Source organism: Phyllostomus hastatus, unplaced genomic scaffold (assembly GCF_019186645.2).
Source record: "Phyllostomus hastatus isolate PE091 unplaced genomic scaffold, TTU_PhHast_1.1 phas_contig_16, whole genome shotgun sequence".
Classification (NCBI taxonomy): domain Eukaryota; kingdom Metazoa; phylum Chordata; class Mammalia; order Chiroptera; family Phyllostomidae; genus Phyllostomus; species Phyllostomus hastatus.
In genome coordinates, this window is record NW_025333643.1 from 3561946 (window position 1) to 3589391 (window position 27446).

At 42.5% G+C, this 27446-nt stretch overlaps 1 protein-coding gene and 1 pseudogene across 2 annotated transcripts in view; one reads left to right on the forward strand and one right to left on the reverse strand.

Moving 5' to 3' along the window:
* Positions 1 to 801: 801 nt before the first annotated feature.
* Positions 802 to 1000, reverse strand: LOC123814551 (annotated as a pseudogene).
* A 20917-nt stretch (positions 1001 to 21917) lies between these two features.
* VGLL4 (vestigial like family member 4) overlaps positions 21918 to 27446 on the forward strand; it is a 151430-nt gene continuing 145901 nt past the window's right edge. The window contains exon 1 of one of the 2 annotated variants that reach the window (XM_045832087.1): positions 21918 to 22237. The gene's annotated coding sequence lies outside the window, so the exon portion shown is untranslated. Of the gene's footprint in view, positions 22238 to 23182; positions 23328 to 27446 lie in introns of those variants that run through there. The other variant, XM_045832088.1, reaches the window with a different exon arrangement.

Here is a 27446-nt window from a genome sequence, read left to right on the forward strand (position 1 = left end):
GGAATGGGACTGGGGTAGGGGGCACATGAGGGGGCTATTGCAGCTATCTATGGAGGAGCAGTAGTCATCTGGTTTAGGACTACCTTCTGGATTAGGCAGGATAGTGAGTAAAAAGAGATTTAAGAGATTTTAAAAATTGGTCATTGATTGGCTGTAGGAGGTAAGAGAGAAGAAGGGACTCACAACGATGCTCAGGTTTCTAGGTGGATGTCTGGGTAGCAGGTAGTGTTATTAACTGAGCTAGAGAGATGGAAGGTGGGGCTTTGCACAAATTTGAGGAGCCTGTGGGATGGACAGGTAGAAGGTGCACACTGTGTAGGACACACAAGGCCCAGGAGAAAGGTCTCCTTTGCCAACCAAGAGCAATCAAGATTCCCCCAAGTAGAATAAGAGCCCAGGGAGAGAGGCTGAGAGAACAGCAACAGTTAAGGGACAGGTGCAGGGAAAAAGCCCACACACACACAAAAAAACAGAGACAAACAAGATATGAGAAAAATGTGGGGCTTCCCATTGCATTGAGAAAAAATCTGAACTCATGCTGCCCACAGGGCCCAGTGTGATCTGGCCCTGCCTATTTTATTTTCTTGTCTCTTGCTCTTCCTTACTCAGATCAGACACATGACCTTCCTCTTTCCTCAGGTGCACCAAGTACATTCCTGTTTTAGGTCTGCTCCTTCTGATGTTTGCTATTTTCCAGGGCAGCTATTTTTTTTTAATTTTTAAATTTTTATTTTATGTGCAAAGAGCTAGACATTCTACAATAAGGTACATGTCTTGAATGACCCATTCAAAGAAGTTTGCTTAGTCCAACTTAATGAAGCCTATATCCTTCGGGTATTGACGGGGACACTGGGGGCACACACTACAGCCGTACTTCCATATTCAGGCCATGCTGGTTTGAGCAGACGTGGCAAGAACGAGAACCCTGCACGAATTTTCTAGGATGGCTCCAGTAGAGGTGCTGGTGACCTATCTTGCTCTCTCTGCTGCAATGAGGCAAAAGGTTTTTTTAACCACTTTATTGAGGTATGATTGACATATAAAAAGCTGTATGGATTTAATGGATACACATCAATGAGTTTGGGGGTTTAAGTATACACCTGTGAAACCATCACCACCATCAAGGTCATAAATGTACCTATCACCTCCCAAAGCTTCCTCTGTCCCACTTTTAAAAATTATTATTATTACTATATTATTATTATTATTTTGTGTGTGGTAATACTTAATAAAAGATCTACCCTCATAGCAAACTTGAAGTATACAATACAATATTGTTAGCTATAGGCACCATACTTGCTGTATACACCTCCAGAAATTATTCATTTTACATAAGTGAAACTTTAGACCCTTGACCATTACTTCCCAATTCCCCCTCACCAACCCCTGGCAACCACCATTCTACTGTTTCCTTCTATGAATTTGACTATTTTAGATGACTCCTATGATGGAATCATTCATTACTTGTCTTTCTGTGTTTGGCTTATTTTATTTAGTATAATGTCCTCCAGGTCCATACATGTTATTAGAAATGGCGGGATGTCCTTTTTTAAAGGCTGAGTAACATCAAATTGTGCCTGTATACCACATTTTCTTTATCCATTCATCCATCGATGGACCTTTAGGTTGTTTCCATATCTTGGCTGCTCTGAATAATGCAGGGTGGCCGTTCTTGACTATCCTCTCTAAGGCAACTCTCCATTCCTCCTCTTACTGATCTATTTCCTTTATAGCTCATAGCATTATCTGAAATCTTTGGAACATTTTTTTTGTTTATTTGCCTTTTTCCACACCCCTCACTAAAATATAAATTCCATAAGCACAATAAGCTTATCTGCCTCATTCATCCCTGTATGCTCAGCACCTACCTGAGTGTCAGGCACCTGGTATATACTCAGTAAATATCTGTGGAATGAAGGAGTGGGCCAGGAGGTGGTGATGTCAGATCAGCCTAGGGCAGTGGTTCTCAATTGAGGCCACTTGTATCCAAGTCAACTCAAAAAGCTTTGTAAATGTACAGATGCCTGCCGCCTGCCCTGGTCTCACACCCATCAAATCTGAATTCCCTGTTAAGTATAAAATTCTCCACTTTGAACCCTGGCTGGTATGGCTCAGTGGATTGAACGCAGGCCTGCAAATCAAAGGGTTGCTGGTTTGATTCACAGTCAGGGCACATGCCTGGGTTGCAAGCCAGGTCTCCAGTAGGGGGCGCATGACAAGCAACCACACATTGATGTTTCTTTCCCTCTCTTTCTCCCTCCCTTTCCCTCTTTATAAAATAAATAAATAAAATCTTTAAAAACATTCTGCCCTGGCTGGCATAGCTCAGTGGATTGAGCGCAGGCTGCGAACCAAAGTGTCGCAGGTTCGATTCCCAGTCAGGGCACATGCCTGGGTTGCAGACCACAGCCCCCAGCAACCACACATTGATGTTTCTCTCTCTCTCTCTCTCTCTTTCTCCCACCCTTCCCCCTTTAAAAATAAATAAATAAAATCTTAAAAAAAGAAAAGAAAATGAAAATGTTCACTTAAAAAAAATTCTCCACTTTGATATACTCAGATGACAGCTAGGGTTGAGAACCTTTAGAATGGGGAATTTCAAGAAGGGTCAACAGTGGCAAATGCAGCAGGGAGTTTCAGCGATCTAAGGACTGAACATCCAGACTGAACGCTCTTTGGGATTGAGCTGACCAGTTCAGAGCATGAAGAAGCTGCTTGGGAGGAAATGTGCCAGTTGCTGTCCAGTGTCTTCTACCAACACTGCCGTGATGGTCTTGTGGGGATTCATTCTCCCTCATTATCAACTATGTGGTTTGAGGGGGCGGACCCAAAAGATCAGGAGGTTCCTGGTCTCGGTGATATGTTTGCCACTCATGGCATTTGGCTCAGGACTGTACATAGCCAAGGACATCCAAGAAGATATATGCTCAGACTCCTGAGTAAAGTGTCTTCTGGAAATTCCTGGAAAAGACACTTTCTCTCCCTCTGGATGTTGTGGTGCAAGACTATGTGATCTGGACCTGTGGCTGCCATCTTTCTACCACAAAGGCAGGGTGTGGATCCTACAGATAAACCATGTCCCATTGGAGGGAGAGTTAAGGGAGAAAGTAAGTGAGGCCTCAGTGATAGGAGGATCCTTGGGAACAAGCTCTGTCTGAGCAACTTCCCTCTGTACACTTCAGTTCCACTAGTAAATCAGTTCCTTTTATGAATGAAAAAGAGGCCTGACCAATAGAACTAGTGCATCTTATGAGTTGAGAGTGAATGGGGCTTTTATTTATTTATTTATTTTTGGAGAGTGAACCAGAACTCAACAGGTATGATTGAACTAGGATGTGAATCTAAGGCACAAGTCTTCTGTCACCAGATCAAGGTAAGCAATCAGAACATATTACAATTAGTCAATATTTTCGGAGGGTTAAAATGTGGGTCTAAGAGGGGCTGAAGCCTAAGGGGAACTTGATTCTTCGAAGTAATTTGACCCTTAAACAACACTGGGGTTGGGATGCTGACCCCTGCCTGTTGAAAATTTGTGTGTAACTTTTGACCCCACCAATACTTACAGTGATTGTCCCTCAGTAACTGCAGGGAATTGGTTTCAGGACCCTCCAGAGATACCAAAATCTGCAGATGCTCAAGTCTCTTATATAAAATGAAGTAGATGAATGCATATAGTTGGCCTTCTGCAACTGTTTTTCATCCCAACTACAGATCAGAAACAGTACAGGTATTCATTGAGAAAAATCTGTGTGCAAGTGGACCAGTACAGTTCAAACCTGTGCTGTTCAAGGTTCAACTGTAGATGTTTTATAACTGCCTCAATACAAAGAAACCTTTTTAGAAATAGACACTCCATGAAGCCTTCTGTTCACCTGGGCACACACCATGCTAAGATGTTCCAGTATCTAGTGTGGTCACAGGATTCTTAATAACCAAAGTCAATTCTGGCCATCTTTAGAAAGCGACATGGGAACAGCAGATGCAATAGGTCTCAAGCTACTATGGTATGTTTTGCTTCATATCTGATTGGTGTACATCTGTTTTGGATTGCACATTGTGTATGTATTTATGCTTTGATTCATGGTAACTTCTCTGTTATGGAAATGATTTGCATTGAACACAACTATAAATAAAAAGACAGAAATTGCTGAAAGAGAAAAAAATCTTCCAGTAGATCCTAATGAAATACAGAAACAATGGGCTGGCTTCCCTATGTCTTACCTACATAGGTCAAAGTTTCACAGAATTCAGGGACTCTCCTGCGGAGACCCTAATCATTTTAAAACAAAGGGAACAAGTTTTGGTGGCTGGAACCCAAGACCTATAAATATGGGATTGCACTTTCCAGGTTTGTAGTCAAAAGACTTGGGAGACAGTTTTAGGTTTAAATCCTAGCTCCACCACTTACTGACTGTGTGACAAGAAAGTTATTTAACAGATCTGAGCCTCCTCACCCGACTGTAAACATGAATGCAATAAATCTTCCAAGGTGTTGAGGGTCAAATGATAATACCTATGTGAAAAGGCCAAGCAGTATACCCTCTAGGCTTTCACTGTGGTAGCAAAATGCTTGCCACAGGTTCAAATCTCACACTCTCCACCATACCATCCAGATGACTCAAAGAAAAGAAAGCTCTGAAAAACGTCATTTTCTGTTTCTTTTATTCTCCATCATTTTACTGCTGCATGTAAAAGTATAAAAACATGAATAACATTAACATGAGACATTCTAATTTCTTTGATGCCAAAGAGTGAAATTCTAGTGTTTGATATGTAAACACTGGGAAGATGCTTCTCATCTATGTCCTACTAACATTTTTTAACTTTATTGAAGTATAATTTAGATCTGTTTTAAGTGTACAGCTCAAGGACATTTTTTTCTTTTTTCTTTTTTTTTGAAAGGGGAAGGGGGCGGAGAAAGGGAGAGAAACATCAATGTGTGGTTGCCTCTCACATGCCCTCAACTGGGGACCTGGCCCCCAACCCAGGCATGTGCCCTGACTAGGAATCAAACCTGTGACCCTTTGGTTCACAGGCTGGCATTCAATCCACTGAGCCACACCAACCAGGGCAGCTCAAGGACTTTTGACAAATGTACACACTCATGTAACCACCTATCAAGATATAAACTATTTCTACCCAAGACATAAATTATTTCCACTGAAGAAAGTTCCCTCATGCCTCTTTGCTGTCAATCTGTCCTAAGTACCATTCCAGGGAACCACTGAACTCATTTCTAACACCAAGGATTGGGTTTGTCTTTTCATATAGTATTTAGTTTTTTGTATCTGCTTTTTTCTCAGTGTAATGTTTTTGAGATTTATCTATGTCATCGCATGTATCAGTAGTGATTCCATTTATTGCTCTGTAGGATCCATTATATGACTATCCCACAATTTGTTTATCCAGCTTATTTACAGTTTTTGATTATTATAAATATAAAGCTGCCCTGACATATGTTTACACATCTTTTTGGAACATTTCATTCCTGTTGGGACTATATCTAGCTGTAGAATTGCAGTCACATCATAAGTATACATGTATGTTTAAATTTTTAAATAATTATAAAAAGTGTCTAACAGTTGCTGTTATGAGAGTTCCAATTGCTTCACATCTTTGCCAACACTTGATATTGTTTTAGCCATTTTAGTAGATATAAAGTGACAACTCACTGTGGTGTATTACTAATTTTTTAAACTTTGCAGTAAAATAGCCCTGGCTGCTATGGCTTAGTTGGTTGGAGCATCATCCTGGATACCAAAAGGTCACAGGTTCAGTTCCTGTTTAGGGCACATGCCCAGGTTATAGGTGTGATCTCAGGTCAGGGTGCATATGAGAAGACAACCAGTCAATGTTTCTCTCTCACATAAACCTTTCTCTCTCTCCTTCTCTCTTCTTCTCTCTCTAAAAGCAATGAAAAAAAATGTCCTCAGGTGAGGATTAAAAAAATTAAAAATAAAATAATGATGTAAAGGAGACTTATATCCCCATTAATTAAAAAAAATCTGTAGTAAAGTATACATAACATAAAATTTACCATCTCAACCCTTTTTAAGTCTAAAGTTCAGTAGCATTAAGTACATTCACATTGTCATGTTAATGTCACCACCATTCACCCACAGAACTTTTTTCATCTTGCAAAACAAAATGTGCCTGTTAAACACTAACTCCCTATTCCCCTTTCCCTTCATTCCCTGGCAACCACCACTCTACTTTCTGTGTATAAATTTGAATACTCTATGTATCCCATATAAGTGGAATCATGCAGTACTTGTCTTTTTGTGACTAGCTCATTTTACTTAGCATAATGTCCTCAAGGTACATCCATGTTGTAGCACATGTGAGAACTTTCTCCTTCTTTAAGGCTGAATAATATTCCATTGTATGTATATACCATATTTTGTTTATCCATTCATTCATCAATGGACACTTGGGTTGCTTCCACCTTTTGACTATTGCAAGTAATACTGCTATGAATGTGGGTATGCAAATATACTTTTGAGTCCCTGCTTCAGTTCTTTTGGGTATATACTGAGAAATGAGATTGCTTTGTCATGTGGTAGTTCTGTTTTTAATTTTTTGAGGAATCACCATACTGTTTTCCACAGCAGCTGCACCATTTTACATTCCCACTGACAGTGTGCAAGGGTTCCAATTTCTCCACATCCTCACCAGAACTTCTTGTTTTCTGGTTTCTTGTGAGCAGACATCCTAATGGGTGTGCGGTAGTAGCTCACTGTGGTTTTTATTTGCATTTACTTAATGATTAGTGATGTTGAGCATCTTTTCTTGTGGTTATTGGCAATTTGTATATCTTCTTTGGAGAATACGGGTAAGTCCTTTGCCCGTATCTTAATTGGGTTTTTCTTGTTTGTTTGTTGTGAAATATCACTAATTTTTAAACTGTCCTTCTGTTAGTAGTGTTATTCCATTTTATAGATAAGGAAACTTTAGTTCAGAGTGCCAAAGTGACCATAATGGTACTGGTCACAAGTGTTGTTCTTATCTCATCAAAGATAAACATAAGCAATTATTTGAATATTACTTTGCATGTATTAAGGACAGTAGCCGTGGGACTGGAGATATTAGGTCTATAGTCCCTAGAGAGACAGATAAGTAAACAGGCAATGTTCCCTTTATGACAAGTGCCATAAAAGAAAGGCACACAATGCTAGTCTGTGTTATTTGGGAAACTGAGTAGTTTCAGGTAGCTGGAATATCAAGTGCACTAGACGTGAAGTTGGAGAGGGAGATTGATTAGAGTCTTAAATGGCAAACAACAGAATGCAGTTGAGCTTATTTAAGCAGAAAATAAATTTGTAAAAGAATATTATTAGGTAGTTCATATCCTCAAGAGGGCCAGAGAGTGAGGTTTGGAGGCCACGGGACCAGGAACAATGCCCAAACCATCTCACCAGACTTCCAGCAAGGACCCCATTCCCTCCCCCCACCGCTGACGTGGTCACTGGAGCTCACTAGCTGCGGTGACAGACACCCAAACCTCCATTATGGCTGCTTCCCACCAAAGCTGTTTTTTTCCTGCTCTCATCCTTGTCTTAAAATGGATTCTCTGGAGAGCCTGCTTCCTCACACAGCTCACTTCTGAACATGCTTTTGCATGGTTGCTTCTAACCGAGCAGGACTCATGAAGGAGGGAACTCCCCAGTGATAGAGAGGATTTGAAAAGCACTGGGAATGTTTACACAAAAACTTGTATGAGAAGGTTCATAGCAGCTTTTCTTTCCTTCCTTCTTCCTCTCCTTCCTTTCTCTCTCTCTCATCCGAGGATGCATTCACTGATTTTAGAGAGAGAGGGAGGGACAAAGAGAAAGAAAAAGAGAAATGTTGATGGGATAGAAACATCAATTGGTTGCCTCCTGCATGCGTCCCCACCAGGGATTGAACCCAAAACCTTTTAGTGTACAGGACAACGTTCTAACCAACTGAGTCACCCAGCCAGTGCTTCATTATGGCTCTATTATTTATAATAACCCCACATTGGAGATAGTCCAGATGTCCTTCAACAGGCAAATGGTCCATCCATACCAAGGAGTATTATTCAGCAATAGAAGGAACAGATTATTGATACACATAATCACTTGGATGGATCTTCAGGGAATTATGTTGGGTGAAATAAGCCAACCCCCAAAGAGTGCATACTATGTTATTCCAGTTATATAACATTTTGAGAAGACAAAATTTTAGAAATGGAGAACAAATCGGTGGTTGCTAAGGGTCAGGGTTGGGGAGAGGACACAGTGGGAAGGAGGTGAGTATGGTTCTAAAGATACAGTGTTCTATATCTTGACTGTGGAGGTGGATACATGGACCTCCACACATAAGATGTTATAGAACTAAACACACACATACACACATATGAGTACAAATAAAAGTGGGAGCTGTGAATAAGATTGGTGGATTGTATCAATGTCAATATCCGGATTCTGCTATCGTACAATAGTTTCGTAAGATGTTAGCGTTGGAGGAAACTGGGTTACAGGAGGTCTCTCTTTATCATTAGTATTATTATTAAAGATTTTATTTATTTATTTATTTATTTTAGAGAGAGAGGAAGGGAGAGAGAAAGATCTATGTGACAGAGAAACATCAGTCGGTTGACTCTCACATGCCCCGACCGGGGACTTCCCTGCAGCCCAGGCAGGTGCCCTGTACCAGGAATCCAACTGGCAACTCTTCACTCTGCAGGACAATGCCCAACCATCTCAGCCACACCCGTCAGGGCCTCTCTTTATTATTTATCACAATGCCGTGTGAATCCACAGTTATCACTATAAAAGTTTAAAAATCAGTGGAAAGTCAGAAAACACTTAGGGCTTTAAGACTTTAAGAGCTGTGGGGAACTGTGAGCCCTGGCTGGCATAGCTCAGTGGATTGAGCGCGGGCTGTGAACCAAAGTGTCCCAGGTTTGATTCCCAGTCAGGGTACATGCCTGGGTTGCAGGCCATGGCCCCCAGCAACCCCACATTGATGTTTCTCTCTCTATCTCCCTCCCTTCCTTCTCTAAAAAAATAAATAAATCTTTAAAAAAAAAGAGCTGTGGGGAACTGTGGAGGGATTTTAAGCAGGAGTGGCACGTGTCTTCATTTAGCACCTATTTTCTGTCCAATGGTAAGATAATATTATCCTGGCTTAAGTTATAACTGTGACATTTTAATTTAAAATAGAATTTAAAAGATCTGGTTCTTTTTAAAAACCTGATGTGGTTTCCCAGAGTTTCCAGGAAGGCAATTTTAGGACCAATGTATGAACTCTGATTCCTTCTGCAGCAGAAATAATAAGGATTTGTTTTTTTCTTCCTTTCACATGTATTTATTAAGCATCTGCTATGGGTCAGGCAAGTATGCCAGGCACTATAGATTCGACAATCAATGAGACAGTCCTGCCTTGAGAAACTGCATTGTTAGATCCTGGGGAGGAAAACAGCAATGTCCTAATAAGAATGGGATCTATGTGAGTATCATGTAACCTGAAGACAGGGGACAAAAGTCCAGAGTTGGTGCAATGGCCTTACAATATCACCAATGTCCCAGGCTCCTACTATCTTTTTACTCCATCATCCTTAGCACTTATCTCCCATCCTCCAGCTTACCTCATGGTTGCAAGGTGAGCATTGCAGCCCAGTTGGAACAAGAAGGAAGGAAGGAAGAGCAGCAGGGGAGCTGCCAGCTGAATCATTAAGCTCCCCAAACCCTATTACAGAACTCTCCAGGGAGGTTCATTCATCAGCTTCCGTTTTCATCTCTTTGACCACTCCAGTCTGCAAGGGAGCTGGGAAATTGGGATTCTCTTGTTGGGACAAGGAGGGAATGGACAATGATTGTTAACCAACAGTCTCAAATACACAGATCTTGTCATCTAGATGGGGAGGTAAGCAAGTAACTAGTTAGTGACAATGCAGCATGATATCTACCTGTGTGTGTAAGGGCAGTGTGACATAAAAGCTGCATACCCACAAATGCAGCCTTGACACAATCAGGGAAGGGCTCACAGAGATAGAGAACTTTGGAAGAAATGCCCAGCAGAGGGAACTGCACTACCCCTATCAAAGTGTAAAAGGACTTACTAGTAGGCATGTTTGAGATAGAGTGAAGTCTAAATGGTGTTATTTAGAGCATAAGGTGTTTTCAGGAGTATTAGGAGAAGAGCCTAGAAAAGTAGGCTTGGATCAGAACAGGAAGAGTCTTGAATACTGTGCTAAGGAGTTTGGACTTGGTCCTATAAACCAATAGTTCTCAAACTTTCACATGCATCAGGGTCTTCTGTGGGGCTTGTTAAAATGCAGATTTTGTCCCCTCCTCCTCCCCTCTGATTGAGGGTATGTCTGGGATGGGGCCTGAGAATTTGCTTGTGCCTTTCTTTCTTTTTTAAAAAAATTATTTTATTGTTGTTCAATTACAGTTGTCTGCATTTATTCCCCACCCCAGCCAAGCCCACCTCCCTCCCTTGCTTCTACCACCCACCCCCCTTGGTTTTGTCCATGTGTTCTTTGTAGCTGTTTCTGAAAACCCTTCCCCCCCACTATCCTCTCCCACCTCCCCTCTGGTTACTGTCAGATTGTTCTTAATTTCAATGTCTGTGGTTATATTTTGTTTGCTTTTTTCTCTCGTTGATTAGGTTCCAGTTAAAGGTGAGGTCATGCTTGTGCCTTTCTAACAAGTCCCTGCTAATCAGGGGGCCCCATTTGGACAAACACAAGTATAAGGAATAGAGGAACTGGACGGGGTTTTCATGTAGGGAAATAATGTGATCAGTTTTGTGGTTTTTTTGGAAGGACTGGCAATGAAATCAACCTTCGGATTCAGTGATCTTTTGCAGAGTGTAAATCCCTCAGAAACAGCAGCTCCCTATCAGTACAACCCTAAAAGGCAGGCAGCTGCCCTCGGGGCACCACACTGCTCAGTGCAGACAGAATCCAAAGCCAAAGGCTAGGTGTTGAGAGGGACTGGGTTCTTGTTTTGTTTCTGTGACCAAGTGGTTATATGAATTGGGACACATCTGTTAACCAGCCTGAATGTCAGTTAGGACATCAGTAACAATATTTAGTACCATTTATTAATTAGCTTCACAGTCATCATGTTTAATACAACTGTCCTAAAAGACGGGTATTATTGTTGCAATTTACAGGTAAGAAAATTAAAACTCAGGGAGATTAAATAACTTGTTCAAGATTCCAAGACTATTAAAGGGTCGGGTTAGGATTCAAAACCAGAATTCTTTTTTTAACTCCAAAGCTTGTGCCTCTAACTACTTTGTCATGATTTCTGAAACTGGAGTTTACAAATATATTTTTAGAAATTTGTAAGATTTCTATGAGGATGTTTAAAATTTAGCATTATTAATATTAATCTTTTAAAAATTCATTAAAGCAAATATTGTATATTCTGAACAACATTTCTAGCTGATTTCAGACTCTGCATTTGCATTTGTATTTACAATGACAACTTTGGAGCCAACCTGATTTTGGAGAGGGACAGGGAGAGGGAGAGAGAAAGAAACTGAAAACCATCGACCACTGCTCCACCCACCCATGCATTCATTGGTTGCTTCCCCCACATGCCTAGTCAGGATCAACAGGCAACCTCAGCACACTCACAGGGACAAGGAGCCAACCAGCTGAGCTATCTGGTCAGGGCCCAGGTGGAAGAATTTCAGTTGTTCTAACCCAATGACAAAAGAACATCAGTAGTCTTCATTTACAAATGATGTGCCCATGCAAAGTAAAGAGCACATGACCTCAAGATAAGCTGTATGAATGGATTGTCCACTATGGTTTAAATGGAGAAAAGAGGTAGAAAGGTTAAGGTCAGTAAGTGGCCCACGTAAGTTAAAAAAACAAGCAAACAATGAACTCATATCAATCAGTTCCATATTCACATTACTAATAGCTATTTAATTTCATGAACATCTGACATATTAAGTTTGTGCTGTTAATGCAACATTGCTGATTTTGTGGCATTGCTTATATTTAGCTTGCAAATGTGTTTGTATTTTATAGTCACTCAAAAGCTACAAGCCTCTAAGGAATTTATGCCTACTTTTATGGTGTACTTATTTGATTTACATCAGAACAAAAATAATGTAAGTCAGCTCTGGAAGTCTAGGGGAATTATTATTCATCAGTGAGGGTCTGTAAATTACTTAGGATTAAGTTAGGCTTCTGGGTTATAGTCAACAGAATGGTCTCTGGTTAATATAAGCAGAATGGAATTTATTGGATGGGTATTGAGTGGCTGAAGACAGAGGGGAAGCTAGAGAACCAGACTCAGGAAGTGGTCAGGAGCTAGAGAGGGTGGCCAGGGCTGCCCCCAGAGCTCGTGTGGTGGAAGAAGCCCTGACTCTCCTACACTGGAACCACTACTTAGGTCCAGGCTCTGCCAATCCAGGAGTCTTGCTCCTGTCACCACCAAGACTTCAAATTACTCCCTCAGGAGTGAATATCGACCCTGGCTGGTGTGGCTCAATGGATTGAGCGCTGGCCTGCAAAACAAAAGGTTGCAGGTTTGATGCCCAGTTAGGGCACATGCCTGGGTTGTAGGCCAGGTCCCCAGTAGGGGGTGCGTGAGAGACAACCACACACTGGTGTTTCTCTCCTTCTCTTTGATCTTCCCTTCCCTTCTGTCTAAAAATAAATAAACAAAACAACAAAAAAGAGTGAAGATCACAGGCAGGAACATCCAGTTGGCTGAGCCTTGGTCATTTGCCTATCTCCTTGCTGTCAGGGAGGAGGGGCCATGTGACTTCTTTTGACTTCTGTAGATCCAACCAATGGAGAATTTCCCCCAAATGGGAAGGAACTCTAGATGTTGGGAAGCCAAAACCCAGACAATGTCTACTATACACATTCTCCTATAAAACAGAGAAAACGGAACAATTCCAGAGATGTCAGCATTAAATAAAACAACCTTGTGAATGCCAGCCATAAAGCCCTGTCCACATATTTACAGTTACTGATGAGCTGCATTTAATGAGGTCCCACTGTGATGGAGATCAGTGGTAAAAGACCCAGCTTCCATCACTGGTGCTTTTGTTTCATGATCCTCATGACAGTGGGTAGACCAGGAGGGAACCATGAAAGGAAATTTAATAGAGAAACCATGTCTTCCTTGAAAAAGAAATTTTTTTTCATTTAAACCAGCTTTTTCAGATATTTATAAAACAAGCTAATGAGAGGCCTCTGGCTCAGTTTTTGGAGTTGAAATTCAGAAACCATAGTTTTTATCATGGCAGGATTTTTACGTTCCCATCCTTCTGGGCTAATCACACAACTGGTTTTGCTCGAGCATGAGGGATGGGAAGCGTTTGTCCAGGTCTCTGATGGCGCTTGCTAAAAATGCTTCCCTGCAGTGGTTCACATGTGGCTGCAATTAACTGTGAAGAAAACCTGCTGCACAAGGGAAAATTGTACATTCTGTGCTCCATATTATAAAACTGTTACCCTTTCTTATTTTGGTTGCAAGTCCTCCACTTTAAAGATGCTTTGCTTTGGGAACCACACAGGAAATTCTTGACTGTCCATTGCTCTCTTTTCAAAGATTTCTGTACCAGGAAATAGGTTTGTTTTTCTTCCTCTTTTTCCAGTTACATGAAGGAGTTGGTGGGGGAAAGCCTGCTTTGGCTACTGCGTGATTTGCCCGCCTCTCACCTCTCTGACCTCATCCCCTGCCACTCTTCTGCATCCCCACCCCACCTCACACACACTGGCCTCCGGCTGGTTTCCAAACACGCCAAGTTCTCTCGTGCCTCTGGGCCTTTGTACTTGCCCGGCACATTCTTCTCCCATTTAGACACTTGATTTACTCACTCAACTTCCTTCTACTTTCTGCTCAAATATTTCTTATTATAGAAATCTTTCTGCTTCTAGTAATTCTAGCCCCCAACTTCCCAGGCACTTTCTCATTCATTGTGCTTTATTGTTCTCCAGGAAACCTGACACACTGTATACTTACTTTTTTATTTGTTTATTGTCTGTCTTCACCTACTAGAATGCAGTCTTCATGAGGCAGAGACTAAGTCTTCTTCATTGCTAGTCATACTTGGCCAACACATAGTAGACACTCAATAAACTATGTGTTGAATGAGTGGATGCATGTATTAGTAACCGATATCATTCCATGAGCAACAGAATTACAAACATTATCTCTAATAGAGGAATAAAGCTGTGCTGATGCAGTTAATGCATTGAAGGTCAAGGGCAATGAGGGGCCTATATCACCCTATGAGGAGGTGTTAGTATTAGAAGCCACTGGGTAAAGGGGAAATGCAACATTTAAATCTTCAGTCTTGACTCCTCCTCTGGAGTCCTGGCTCAAACACTCAATTGTCTCTTTAAATTGCCTCATTTCCTTTTAGATATCTCAGGCAGCTCATACTGTATGTGTCCAAAAAGGAACTTTTGAATACCTCTATTCCCAGTATAAATCTACTCTTCCCCAGCTTCCGTTTCAGGTAATGGCCACCTTCCACCTTTGCTCAGGCCAAAAGCCAAGGAGTTATGCTGGGTGCCTCAGTTTCATTCAATCCCTATGTATAATCCACCAGAAAGCTCACCAGCTCTACCATGACAGAAATGGCCAATTGAACACAAATATCTGTGTTGATGGAGAGTGGCTGCCCACACAGGGACTGGGTTTCAGAGGTCCCTATCATCTAGGTGAAACCATGTGACCAGTTCTCATCAATGGGATATAAGTGGAAGTGCCACAACCAAGTGCTTAAGAAACATGTGTGCCTTCTCCATACTCTGTTTCTCCATCTGTTTGCTGAGTGAAGAGGATCCTGCAAAGGATTCTGGGGTTGACCAAGTCACAGATAGAAGGATCCTGTGTCCCTGGGTCACCACTTGGAGGAGAACGACTTGCTCTTTTGGAACACCTGTTTGGACTTGATGTGAAAAACCACCAAGTTTTCGGGGTTATCTGTTATTGTAGCTGGCAACACCTTAACTTGTATATCTATCTCCAAAAATATATCTCAAATCTGTCCACTTGTCTGTATTAATCTCTTAGTCTATTTTGAACCACCATCTTCTCTCATCTGAAAGATTGTGAAAGTCTCCTAACTTATCTTCCTGCTGCTGTAGACTGAATGTCTGTGTCCCCTGCAAACTCCTGTGTTGAAACCTAATACCCAATGCGATGGTATTTGGAGGTGGGGCCTCTGGGAGGTGACAGGTCATGGTAGTGGACCCCTTATAAATGGGATTAGTACTCTAGGAAGGGGCCCCAGAGAGCTCTCTTGCCCCTTCCACCATGTGAGAATCTAAGAACAAAGAAGCCAGTCCTCACCAGATGAAAATATACTTTTTAAAGCACTTAATACTTAAAAAAACCCCTGAATCTTTTTGAAAAATTCAGTTAGGGATTTTTTTCCTTTCAGTTTTATGGAGATATAATTGATAAGCAACACTGTATAAGTTTAAGGTATACAGCATAATGGCTATATTTACATATATTATGAAACAATGACCACAATAAGTTTAGTTAATATCCATTATTTCATAGCTACAAAAGAAAAAGAAAAACAATTTTTTCTTGTGGTGAAACTCTTAGGATTTCCTCTTATATATGGCATTAGCAGCAGGATTAGCAATAGTCACATGTCACATCCCTAGCACTCATGTATCGTATAACCGGGCATGTATACCCTTTGGCCACCTTCACCCAACTCCCCTCCTCTCACCTTCCAGCTCCGGTAGGCCAAATCTGATCTATTTTTCTATAAGTTTAGCTTTTTTTTTTCTATTTCAGATTCCACATGGCAGTGAGTTATATAATGTATATCTTTCCATGTATTTGTGTTAAAAGCATGTTTCTCAGGAGGACTCACCCCCATTGTGTCAGGAGAGATGGAAGTCTGAGCACTCTCCAAGTCTGTGCCAGTGTCATGCAGCCAGTGAACGGTGGGACCAAGGTTGGAACTCTGGTCTGCCTGCTGCTCGAGTCTCAGCAATTCTCATGTGCCAAGTGCTTCTCCAGCCTTTGACAAACAACGTCAATAATGATGTTAGAATTTCAATTCCACATAGTAGCCCTCGGGGGATGGGAAACCAAGAAGAGCTATTTTCCTTCAGAATCGAAGTGTTGGTCTATGAGAGTAGATTCTGTGATTTATTGAGATTATCAAAGGGGTCTTTCCTGGGTGAACTTACTGGTATTCCTAAAAGATCGTTGAATGAGAAGTCAGGCCACCTGGTTTGAACCCTGGGTTTGCACTACTTGAGTAGTTGCACTAAAGAAAACGTTCTACCCACTGTGAGCTCCTGCTTCCTCATCTGTGCAGTGGAGTCAGAAATGTCTTCAGACACTGAGTGGGAACCCCGAGCATGGTGCCTTGACCATAGCTGGCACCCAGGGATGTTGATCTCCTTTCTTCCTTGTTTACTTTCTTCCTGCCTACTTATAGCATGTGCCTGTAAGAGCTGAATGCAAAAGAAGAAATTGGAGCCAAGAGAGACGTGGCAATCTCAGTTTGAAGAATTTTTCTTTGAGGTGGTGCTGTTTTTGAGTGAACCCACATTCAAGGGAAAAACACATCCTCATTCTTGTTAAATTCACCAACTCAAACCATTTTGTCTGAGAGGCAGCTAGTTAAACGGTGGCCAAATTCTGGCTGTCCTTGAATCCAGCACCTGCAACTTTTTTTTTCCTGTGGAAAATTGCTCCTATTATCTCCTGCCCCATTCCACTGAAATTTGTCTCTGAGAAAGAATATATTGCCATGCTGAATTGTTCTTATAGTATTTGAAGGAAAATTTCTTGTGTGAGGAAAAATCCAATCTTTGTGTCAGTGTTATATGTCACTGAGAGATTCGAGGTGTGAGTAATTGTTCTGGCCATAAATCTGGTGTTGCTTAAGGGGACTCATCCAGAGCTATGCTGTGAAAAGAGGTGATGTTCAGAAAAATGCTCACCACTGAATCCTTGACAGGTTTCAAACGGTAACTCCCCAAGAGTTGGAACATCGCCCTCAAGTACATCTCTTCCTCAGATTTCACAAGTGGCTGGTTACTACCACCCACCATGGCTCCATCACTGGACTCTGTCTAGCGGGGTAAAGGGTAAAATCCATGTTGGGTCACGGTGGAGGTGAGGTTCATTTTTGGGCTCTGAGACAGTTGCAAGGAAAGGAATGAAGGGAATTGGTTGAGTGCCTGGCACTGTTAGATTCTTTCATATACATCTGCCTAGAAATTTTATAGAAGTTTTAACCATTTATAGCTCTATTATTTACCATGCTCCAATCATGTGCCCATATCTCTGAAATCTGAGCAGTAGAGGACTTGGCAAGCCAGATTTGGGTCTGAATTCTGACCACCCATGCTAGAATGATAGGTCAACGAGGGCAGTGTTTGTTCACTGGTGTATCCCCAGTGCCTAGGATAGTGCCTTGCACACAGCAGGGCCTCAATACTACCGATCTTTTTAGACTCTTTAAAGCGTCTATTTCCTTAACAATAAAAGTAGGAAAATAAAACCTACATCAAATTATATATTTTTTACTTCGAGAGAATCGTAGATTCATACAATTGTAAGAAAGAATACAGAGAAGTCCAATGTAGCCTTTCCTCCAGGAGTAACATCTTACAAAACTAAGTACAATAACACAACCAGGATATTAACCTTGATGAACTCATTGATCTTACAGGACTTCATTTCTAGGGTTTGTATGTGGATTAAATGCAATTATATAGTCAGAATGATTAGCACAATACATGCATATTATAAATATTTGATAATGGTAGTTAATATTCTTTCAGGAAGCAATATGTTATAGATCAGTGCTTCTCAAAGTGTAATGTGAATATGAATCACCTGGGAGCTTGCTGAAATGCAGATTCTGATGGAGTAGGTCTGGGTGTGGCCTGAGACCTGCATTACTAGCGAGCTCCCAGTGGAAGCCTGATACGAAGTGATAGGCTAAGCACCTGGCCTCCAGAATCACACTGCCAGAGTGTAATTCTAGTTGCACCCTTATTATCTTTAAGAACTTGGACAAGTTATTTAATGTCTCTATGCTTTCTATTTATTTGCATAATGGAGGTATTTATTGTCCCTACCTCATAGGGCTCTTGTAAGGCTTAAATTAGATAATTGTCTTAAAGCACTTAAAACAGTGCTAGGATCAATGTAAGAGCACTCATTAAATGTTAGGTATCATTATTTTAGATAATTTCTTATTCTGTATTCTCCCATTGTAACAAGATCTTTTGAGTTTTTCCAGTGGTTACTTTGTTCCCCAGAAAAGTGGAAATTCACCTGTTCTCAACTCTCCAAGAAAAGCAGCGTTAGTGCATTGAACACAGTAAGAGTCTATGTGCATTATGCACATTTTACATTGGCAGCTAGCTGTTGGTGTTTCCCATATTCTCACCTTAAAAGTGTGACATGGGAGGACAAATTGAAAAACAAACTACTGCCCTGGCTGGGTAGCTCAGTTATTGGAGCATTGTCCCCATGTGCCAAGGTTGTGGGTTCGAGCCCCAGTCAGGGCACATAGAAGAATCATGCAGTGAGTGCATAAATAAGTGGAACAGCAAATCAATGTTTCTCTCTTTCTCTCTCTCCCTAAAATCAATAAAAATATTTTTTAAATTGAGAAAAATAAACTACTTATTGGGAAGTTGGTATAGAATTTTTTTTTACACTGCTCACTAATTGGGGAAACTTTAAAATTCATAAGAAGTCATTGGAAAGGCAAAGACCTTATTCTTACCTAACTGAACTCCTTAGAGCCTTTCAGCATATTGCATTGGTCACATCAATCTTGCTGCTGTCCCACCCCTGCCTGTTGGCTGCCTTGTTATACACCCGGTAATTCTGCCTCTCCCTCCTTCCTCCCATTTCTCATCCCTGGATTGTGGCTGACTTCACAGAGCCTCATGGACACATGACTTCAAGGTAGATCAGATTGTAGCCCTTTCTATGGATTAGTCAAATAGGATAATCAGATTTTCTTTTTGAGCAATTCAAACTATGAAGGTATGAGAGGAATCAGTTGCCAGCAGGGGTAAAGCCAAAAGTAGGGACAGTGATAATGGAGCCAAAGCAATGAGAAAACTCCTCAGTAGCGAGATGAGAAAGAATGAAATGGGGAGGAGGCACAGAGAAACAGAGAGGGAGACTGGCCAATGACATAGTGGCCCATAGAAAAGGCAGAATAATGATCCATAGAGTGTCCTTCTGTTCTCTGCATTTTCTTTTCCTTTTAATATGAAAAATTTCAAACATATGCAAGAGTAGACAGACAGTATAACACCACCACTTGCGCACATCACTCAGCTTCAATTGTGAGCAGCTCAGGGCCAATCTAGTTTCTCCTCCTGGATTATTTTTACTTTTTAAAAATAAATCTCTGGTGCATGTACAAAATCCTTAGTGTGAAACACATTCTTATCATTGGTCAATGTACTGCCTGCTTTTATTTTCATAGTTAGCTACTTAAGTAGTTCTAGAAATTTTCCCATTTCTCCCCTTCAATTCCTTATATTTTTTTATTGTGGTAAAATATACATAACATAAAGTTTAGTATCTTAACCATTTTAAGTGTATAGTTCAGTGGCATTCACATCATTGTGCAAATATCACCTATGTGGTTATTTTAAAGAGTGAACCTGTGAATCCATCACCCCAAAATGAAGATCTTGACAATAATCTACATCTGACCAAATGTTTCCACCCCATCCATCCCATGCAATCCCTTTCCCCAGAGGACACTCATTCTGACATCTTCCCATCATCATTCCCTTTGTATATAGTTTTTAATTTATTGATTTGAGAGATAGAGATATAGAGAGAAACATCAATTTGCTGTTTCATTTATTTATGCATTCATTGGTTGATTCTTGTATGTGCCCTGACCAGGGCTTGAGCCTGCAACCTTGGCATTATGGGACAGTGATCTAACCAACTGAGTTACCCCACCAGAGCCCCTTTAATATAGTTTTATTGCAGGTGTATGTACTTCTACAATTATTTTTCATTTTTTAAACATTACCAATAGAATTATTATGCTGTATGCATTCTTTTGGAACTGATTTTTTTTCATGTAATATTGTCAAGATACATCCCTATTGTTGCAGATCACTGTAAATCATTTGTTTAGGCTGCAATCTAATATTCCATTGTGTGAATAATCTATATACTGGGCATGTTCCAGTTCCAGTCCACATCTTGACAGCAAGCCCCTTTTTTCTTACCTTAACCTGAGTGTGTCAAGGTAAGAGAAAGGGGGCACAACTAAAACAGCCAGACTAAAACAACCATGCTTAGATGTTGCCAGATCGAAGTCACACTGACGCTGATGTAAGGGAAGCAGTGAGATTAATCCTTGGAAAGGTCAAAGACTGGTCACATCCATGAGAAAAGGGCCCGTGTCCCCATGATTTATCTGCACAGTAAGGTTTGCTCTAAGCTGTGATGGAAACTAAAGAGGAAGCTTTAGGGCCTCTACACTGACCCAAAAATGGAAATCACTTAGCAGCATACAGATGGCAGAGTTGTCATGAAGATCAAATGAGATAATGATATGTGGGGACACTTTGTAAGCCCCTGAGCCTTTTTACAAATGTGCAGCTGTAGTGTTGTTGCTATCATTATTCATTTGCACTGTCTGGGCAAATCATTTTCCTATTTCTCCATGATTAAGGTGGGTGCCTGCTTATGAAGGTGTCCCAACAGCATTGGATTTCAGGCAGGAAGAGAGAAAGAGGGAGATCTGAATATTACTCAAATATTCGGCCTAGTCCTTACTCTCTGCAATGCCTCTTTAAAGTAAGAATTACTATCTATGCTTTATAGATGAGAAAACTGGGCTTAATAACGTGCCCAAAGTCCTCTAACTACTGGGGATGGAGTTTGGATTCAAATCCAGGTCTGTCTGAATCTATAGCTTTTTTTACATCTTGCCACACTTGCCAAAATTTGCTGAACCAGTCCTCAGTCTTTCCTCATCCACTGTCCTATTATGGCAGGATGAAAACCTCCTCTTTGTGATCTTTCTCAGGGTGTTTTCCCTAGTCTGAGACTACTGATGAACTAAAATGGAGTTTAAGGAAAAATATCTCTGCGAAGACTGAGAGCCTCCTGGCTTTAATCTGTGAATTTTAATCCGGGAACTAGGCAACCAGGGACAGCTATGCTTGGGTAGACTTGTCACTTGGGTTGCCCCACCTACAGTGGCCCTGTGTGGAGTAGAGGAGAGCAAATTTCACAAGGGGCCAGCAGACCTGGGCTCTGGTTCAGGTAATGCCTCTACCTGTTTTATGTAAACCATCTAATCTCGGTGTAAGATGGAACTATGAATGCCCAACAGGGCCCAAGATCAAAGTTAATGTGTTGTGACTTTGTATGTTGAGATGATGTAGTAGACGGGAAAACAGTTTAAAAACTGCAAAGCATTTACCCCCAGCATCAATGTAAGCTGGTATTTGTTTTTATGGTTATCATTTCCTCTCTGGAGAGCGCTTTCCCAAAGAAAGCCGTATAGTAGGAGACCCTAATAATGACTGAGGTTTGAGAACAGCTGGACGGCAAGCAACATGAAGCCATCTAAAGCGAACCTGAGGAAGTCCAGTCTCTATTTATTTTATGAAGTTAGCGGCTGGATACGTTAAGCAAATGTTTTCTTAATTGTGGCAGTATGAGAAAACAATGGGGCAAGGGCTGCTGGGGAAGGGGGAGTATCAAGCCTCCACCCCACCCCCAGCCCTAATTCTCCAGAGAATGACAGGAAAAAATTAAAGACAGGCCTTTTCTTTTCGTGGTCACATGTCTACATTGCTGCTGTAATAAGAACCTGCACCAATTAGAAATGTTTCACCTCCTCCCCCTCGGCTCCTCCCCCCAGCCCATTTCAGAGCAGACTGAGATGCAGACTCCAGGAGTTTGCCAAACACAGCAAACGCTAGTGTGTGAGCAGCTGGAGGGGACTCCTGCCCCTGCGATCTCCGTCCCTTCCTCCTCTGCTCCCTCCCTTCCACACTGTTTTGATTTTCTAGGACTTCCTCCTCTGGGCGAGGGAGGGGGAGGAAAGACGCTGCGGAGCGCCTGGTGTGTGTGTGTGTGTTGTGTGTGTGAAAAGTGGAGTGGTGGAGTGTAAAATGCTGTAATGGGAGGAAACCGAGCCGCTTCTGAGTGTCCTGGACTGCCTCGTCCGTTCTGATCTCAGGGCACCTGAGCACACACCTACCTACACAAGCAAGTGCGACCTGTACCCTCAGGTATGTGTGGTCTTTGGCCTGTCTGGGCAGTGTGTCTGGGGTGTGTGTGGGTAACGAGAGGGTGCGGTGGTGCCCCAAGTCGCGGCCCGGTGGAGCTTGGAGACCCGGGAGGCGGAAGGCCCCGCGCAAGCCGTGTCTGGCGGATGAGCCGGTGTGAACGCCCAGCCCTGGGCGCCCGAGGCTCGTACGGTCTTCCTGGGGCTGCTTCCCAGGCAGGTCTGTGCGGAAGGCCGGGATGGTGCGGCTCTAAAGCTGAGGGCAGCAGAGGTGTTGTAGGATATGGCTCGGACGCGCACGCACTTGGCTGCTGTGGCGGTTAAGAGGCGGCCGGTGCACGGGTACCGAGCGTGGCTCCCCGTGGATGTCGGTGTCACGTGTTTTGTGTCCACGGGTGGGAGAGCCAACTGTGTGCGTGTGAGGAACGTGCCTGGCCCACAGCAGCAGGCACCTGGGAACGCACGAAAGGTTCGTTTGTGTTTGCGTGTGTGCTCTCAGGGTGTGCTCCCACTGGCGGGGCCTTGGGGTTGTGATGTGTGGGAGTCGCAGGCTCAACGCTCTCTCTGGGACTGGAACCTTCTCCGAGGGGCCCAGTGAAGCACTAGGCCCTTCGTGGCCGCTTGCTTCCCAAGCGGGTCCGCACTCGCCGTGTAGGTGCGAACCGCCGCGGGACGCGCTGCCGGCGGGGGAGGGGAAACGAACCTCTCCCAGAGCGCTTAGCCTGACTCCCGTCTCGCCGCAGGCTCACCTGGGCTCTGCCCCACCTGCTCGGTGGGAGGGGCGTGGCTGGGGGCGTGGCCTGGCGGGCCTGGCCGGGCTGGCGGAGCCCTGCAGAACCTCGGAGAGAGCGGGCGGTGCCTCATTCCTGGGATTCTTCGGGCTCCGGAGCTCGCGTAAGCCGCTGAGCCGGCCGGCGCGCGCCGTCCGCGTGTGCGTGTGGGTTTGCGGAGGGGGAGTCGGTGCGGGAGCGCGGGCGCGAGCGCGCCTGTGCGTCTGCGCGCCCCCGAAGTGCGCCCCGCGCGCTCGGCGGTACCGCCCCTGACCCTACGGGGCCCAGCTGGCCAGAGGCGGGCGAGCCCAGGGCCGCCGGGCGGTGAGTGCAGGAGAGCCGGGCTGGCGGGACCGAGGACGGGCGAGGGATGGCTTGCGGGGGAACTCTGGGGGCTGACTCGGAGCGGGACAGAGGGCGTCCTCCTGCAAGGAGGAGGCGGGAAACTTGAGACTGCCGGTGGGAACCGAAGCATCTGGGATCTCTGAGGGAGAGGTCTGGCTTCTGCAGAGGTCCCGTGCGGAAGGCGTCCTGGGTGTGGGAGGCGTGGGGCCAGGAAAGCAACCCGGCGCGTCCTTCATCCCATTTGGTTCTGGCCAGCAGCAAAGGAGGGCTGCAGTGCGGGACTACGGGAAGGGGCTGAAGATGGGCTGCTGGGACCTGTGCCTTTCCTCTCGGTACACTTCCTGCCCCCTCCTCAAAACCAAACCACACACTCCTCTGCACCTAGTGCAGGCCTCACGGAAAAGCAGAGGTCTCTCCTTTTTTGTGTTGCTTAAAGTCTTCTTTGATTCATTACACTGAGACATTTAAGTGTCTTAGGTTAGGATGACAGTACTTCTGTTAAGTTTTATGCACTTTACTGGCATGTGTTCATCTATTTAAGCTAGATGATTAAAACATCGGTTTCACTTTGATCATTGGTGCTGTATGTTTGCTAGTTGTATTTCCTTCTCTGGTTAATAAGAACCAGCAGCTTGCGGGACGGGGGTGGAGGCCGCTCTTCTCATTTTTATCAGCAGCTGGTTGCCCCCTTTATTTGGAATGTACTACCGCCGGGTTTGTAGAGATTTTGAATAAGCTTTTTCTAAACCTAAGCCTGCCTTGACGAAAGTGAAGGCTCTCATTAGTTTCCTCCGAACACTCAAAGACAAAAACAATACATGTAAATTTGTCTATTAGTATTTAAAGATCAGTTTTGCATACATTGTAGCATACCGAAGTTTAACTCTTTAGTCCCTGAGTCCATAGACTTGTAATGTTCATTGTTTCCTGCTTGCAGCTAATGAAGTCTGCTCATGATTGTCAGGGGTTTAGTTCGGATATTTTAAAGAGAGCTTTGGGGTCGGCAGCCTTATTGCTGTATTTATTATCTCTAAATCTCAGTGCTCTAATTTTAAATAATGGATTTAGAAATACTTCACTAGGAAGTTTGTCTCATACTCAAGACACAGTGTGTGTGTGTGTTTCTGTGTGTTTCCTGTTATGCCTGGCTGAAAAGTCATCTCCTTCCTTGTAGAAATGGTGTAAGCCCCTTAATTTTTGGTTTAGCTTTGGCAAAATTTTAATCCCAGGCTGATTTCCCCTATCACTGTTTTTTTTCCTTCCTTTTTCCCCCTACACTTCTGGGCAGCCTGCCTTTGCTTTCCATTTGGAAGGGAATGCAGACTAATTTTTATGTTGACCAAAACACAATACAATTAAGAAAATAATTCTGCTATAAATAACCATGGACTACATTCCAAAACTGTGTGTGTTGTTGTGAAAACAGCTGTGGTTTATTTCTGGAGACTTGAGTTCAAGTCTTGTCTTTGTTACCCAGTAAGTTTGTGACCAGAGAAAGTTGCTTCTATTTAACCTTTGTGCTTTATTTTCCTCTGTAAAGAGCTGATAATATCTGTCTCAATACATTACAGAGTTTCAGAAATTACAGGGAATAATGTGCTTTGAAAAGCATTTGTGTTGTTATTTATAAGTTTTTGAAAATTTGAGAGAGCTTCATAAATACAGTCCCAACTGATTTAGGACTAGGGCTTTCCCTTAAGATTTTAGCACTTCTAACTGACATTATAGTTATGAAACTAAAACTTTCACTTTTAAATGTTCTGTTTGATAAGAGTTCCGTAATGGGAAATTCCTTTTATCTTCTTATGGAGTCTAGTGGTTGCCAAAACAAATCCAAAGGAAGATTTTATATTTTGTCTTTTCAGGTTTCTCGCCTGGATAGCTTCACTGTGCAACAGTGCAAACAGTTTTGGTTTGCCTTAATCAAATGATAGGTAAAATAACAATAAAAAGTTGTTTTGCAACTTTGAGTATTATGATAAAATGATAAGAGTTTTACGTTTAGGAGGTAAAAGTCAAATACAGGGATGAGCATAAGTAGGTTTACAGTTGTGAGTACACACCACTGAGTTTATTCTTGTATTATTACTTATTTGTTATTGTATTGTTTATTGTTAACATACTTTTGCCCACTCCTGGCAGAATTCTAATGTCACTAAAATTCTGACACTGGTGATTTTAACATGTTGTTTGTTTTTGACCTGTGTTAGGTAAGCTGTTGCAGCTAGAACCTGGTGACAGAAAGGGTTTTTTCTTGAGTGTGTTAAGATGTTTCTGCAAGATATGTGAACTGAAGGTCATTTGTGATTCGTGTAGGGAGCCTTTCTAAAGTTAATGAATGAATCTACATGGGAATTTAATGGAAGAGACAAATGAGATCTAGTCTGTCGCCATTTAGGATCTGTCCACAGTAAGGCAACAACAATTTAGAAATTAGACTGCCATATCTTGACAGTATAAACTGCCAAGGTAGGGAAGGAAGGGGTTGTATGAGGGAGGTACTGACACCAGAAAAATTCTTTCTACCTGGGATATAGTAGAATAGCTCTTCTGCAAAGGGGAAAAACCTTGTATCTATCTCATGTCTCAGGTGTGACAAACAGATCCTCATTGTTCTGATTTTTTCTGGACTCTGTATTTGAGAATTTGAGAATTTGTCGACTTACTGAAAATTTTTTGTGGTTCCTAAATCAGTATTTGTAGCACTTTTGCAGTCATTCATGCACATGCTCAGAGTGTTAAATTTAAAACTCTGAAATGCATGTTTGTGGCCGAGGTTGAACAAGGCACTCTGCCTCCTTGTTTTAGCTCTCATACTGTAAACAAGTATGCTTTTGCAGTCTATTGAGCGCCACATTTTTCCCATTCAGGGGCAGAAGTTGGTTTTGCTTTTTAAAATGGCCCCCAAGCATAATACTGAAATGTCGTGTTCCTAGGAACAAGAAGGCTGTGATGTGCCTTACATAAAGAAATAAGTGCATTAGATAAGCTTTGTCCAGGCATGAGTTACAGTGTTGTTGGCTGGGAGTTCAATGTTAATGAATCAACAAGAGATATCAAATAAGCTGTCTTTAAATAGAAACACTCATAAAACAAGGTTATGTGTTTATTGATCAGTGGACAGAAATGTTGTAACCCGAGGCTTGCAGGAACCTAGCCCTGTCTTTCCTCTAGGAGTAATGGTTCCGTATGTGCTAATTCAGTGTTCTCCGAGGCATTATAGAACATAACTATTGGGAATAATGAGGATTGGCTGTATTTACTGATGTTGATAATTAGAGTGCTTCCTAATGACGCAGTGTGTCATGGGTTAGAAGACTTTGTCTAGGCTCTGAATAGCCCAAGAGTTGAGATTTTTGGAACAGTGGAGAGTTAGACCTGACGTGTTAGGGGAAGTTTGCCAACCTGGAGTATGATGCAGATTCATGTATCTCATTCTGGGGGGGAAGAAATCTCTGAGAGGGTGAGGCACCTCAGTACTTGTGAGTAGGAAAGTCTAAGTATCCAAATAAAATCAATGGCAAGAGCAAAGATATCCAGAGTAAACTAAAAATGCCACATTTTCTCTTATTTCTTATGTGGTGCTATACAAGGCTAAAATCTGGAAAATGAGAAAGATTCACAATAGCCTAAATATGAGATAGAAAGGATAGTTCATTTTTATTTGATAACAGTGTTGCAAAAATGGTGGGAATTCACAGTCTGCTCAGAAAGTCCAGAGGTGAGTTTTGTTTTTCCTCCTTGGACACAGCAGTGTCCCTGGGCTCACCATGCGTTGTTTTCCAGCAGACACTGTAGGGGCAGGTGTGCGAACCTCAGCCAGCAGTAAGAATTTTAACACCAGCCCTGGGCTGCCTTATGTAAAAGTCATGAAATATGCTTAACCTAAGTTTGGTTTTGCAGCTTGAAGCCAATGTGGGTGGCCTTCAACTCACCCGTGGTCAGCTTTCATTTCCTATGGTCAGGGCACTTTCACAGTTTACACCGATATCAAACTGTATTTTATAATAACTGAAGATTTTAGTTATTGCATGGAGGCACTGTTTGGCAGCTCCTGTTGCTAGCCAGGGTCAAGATGACTATCACATCCCTGTCTGC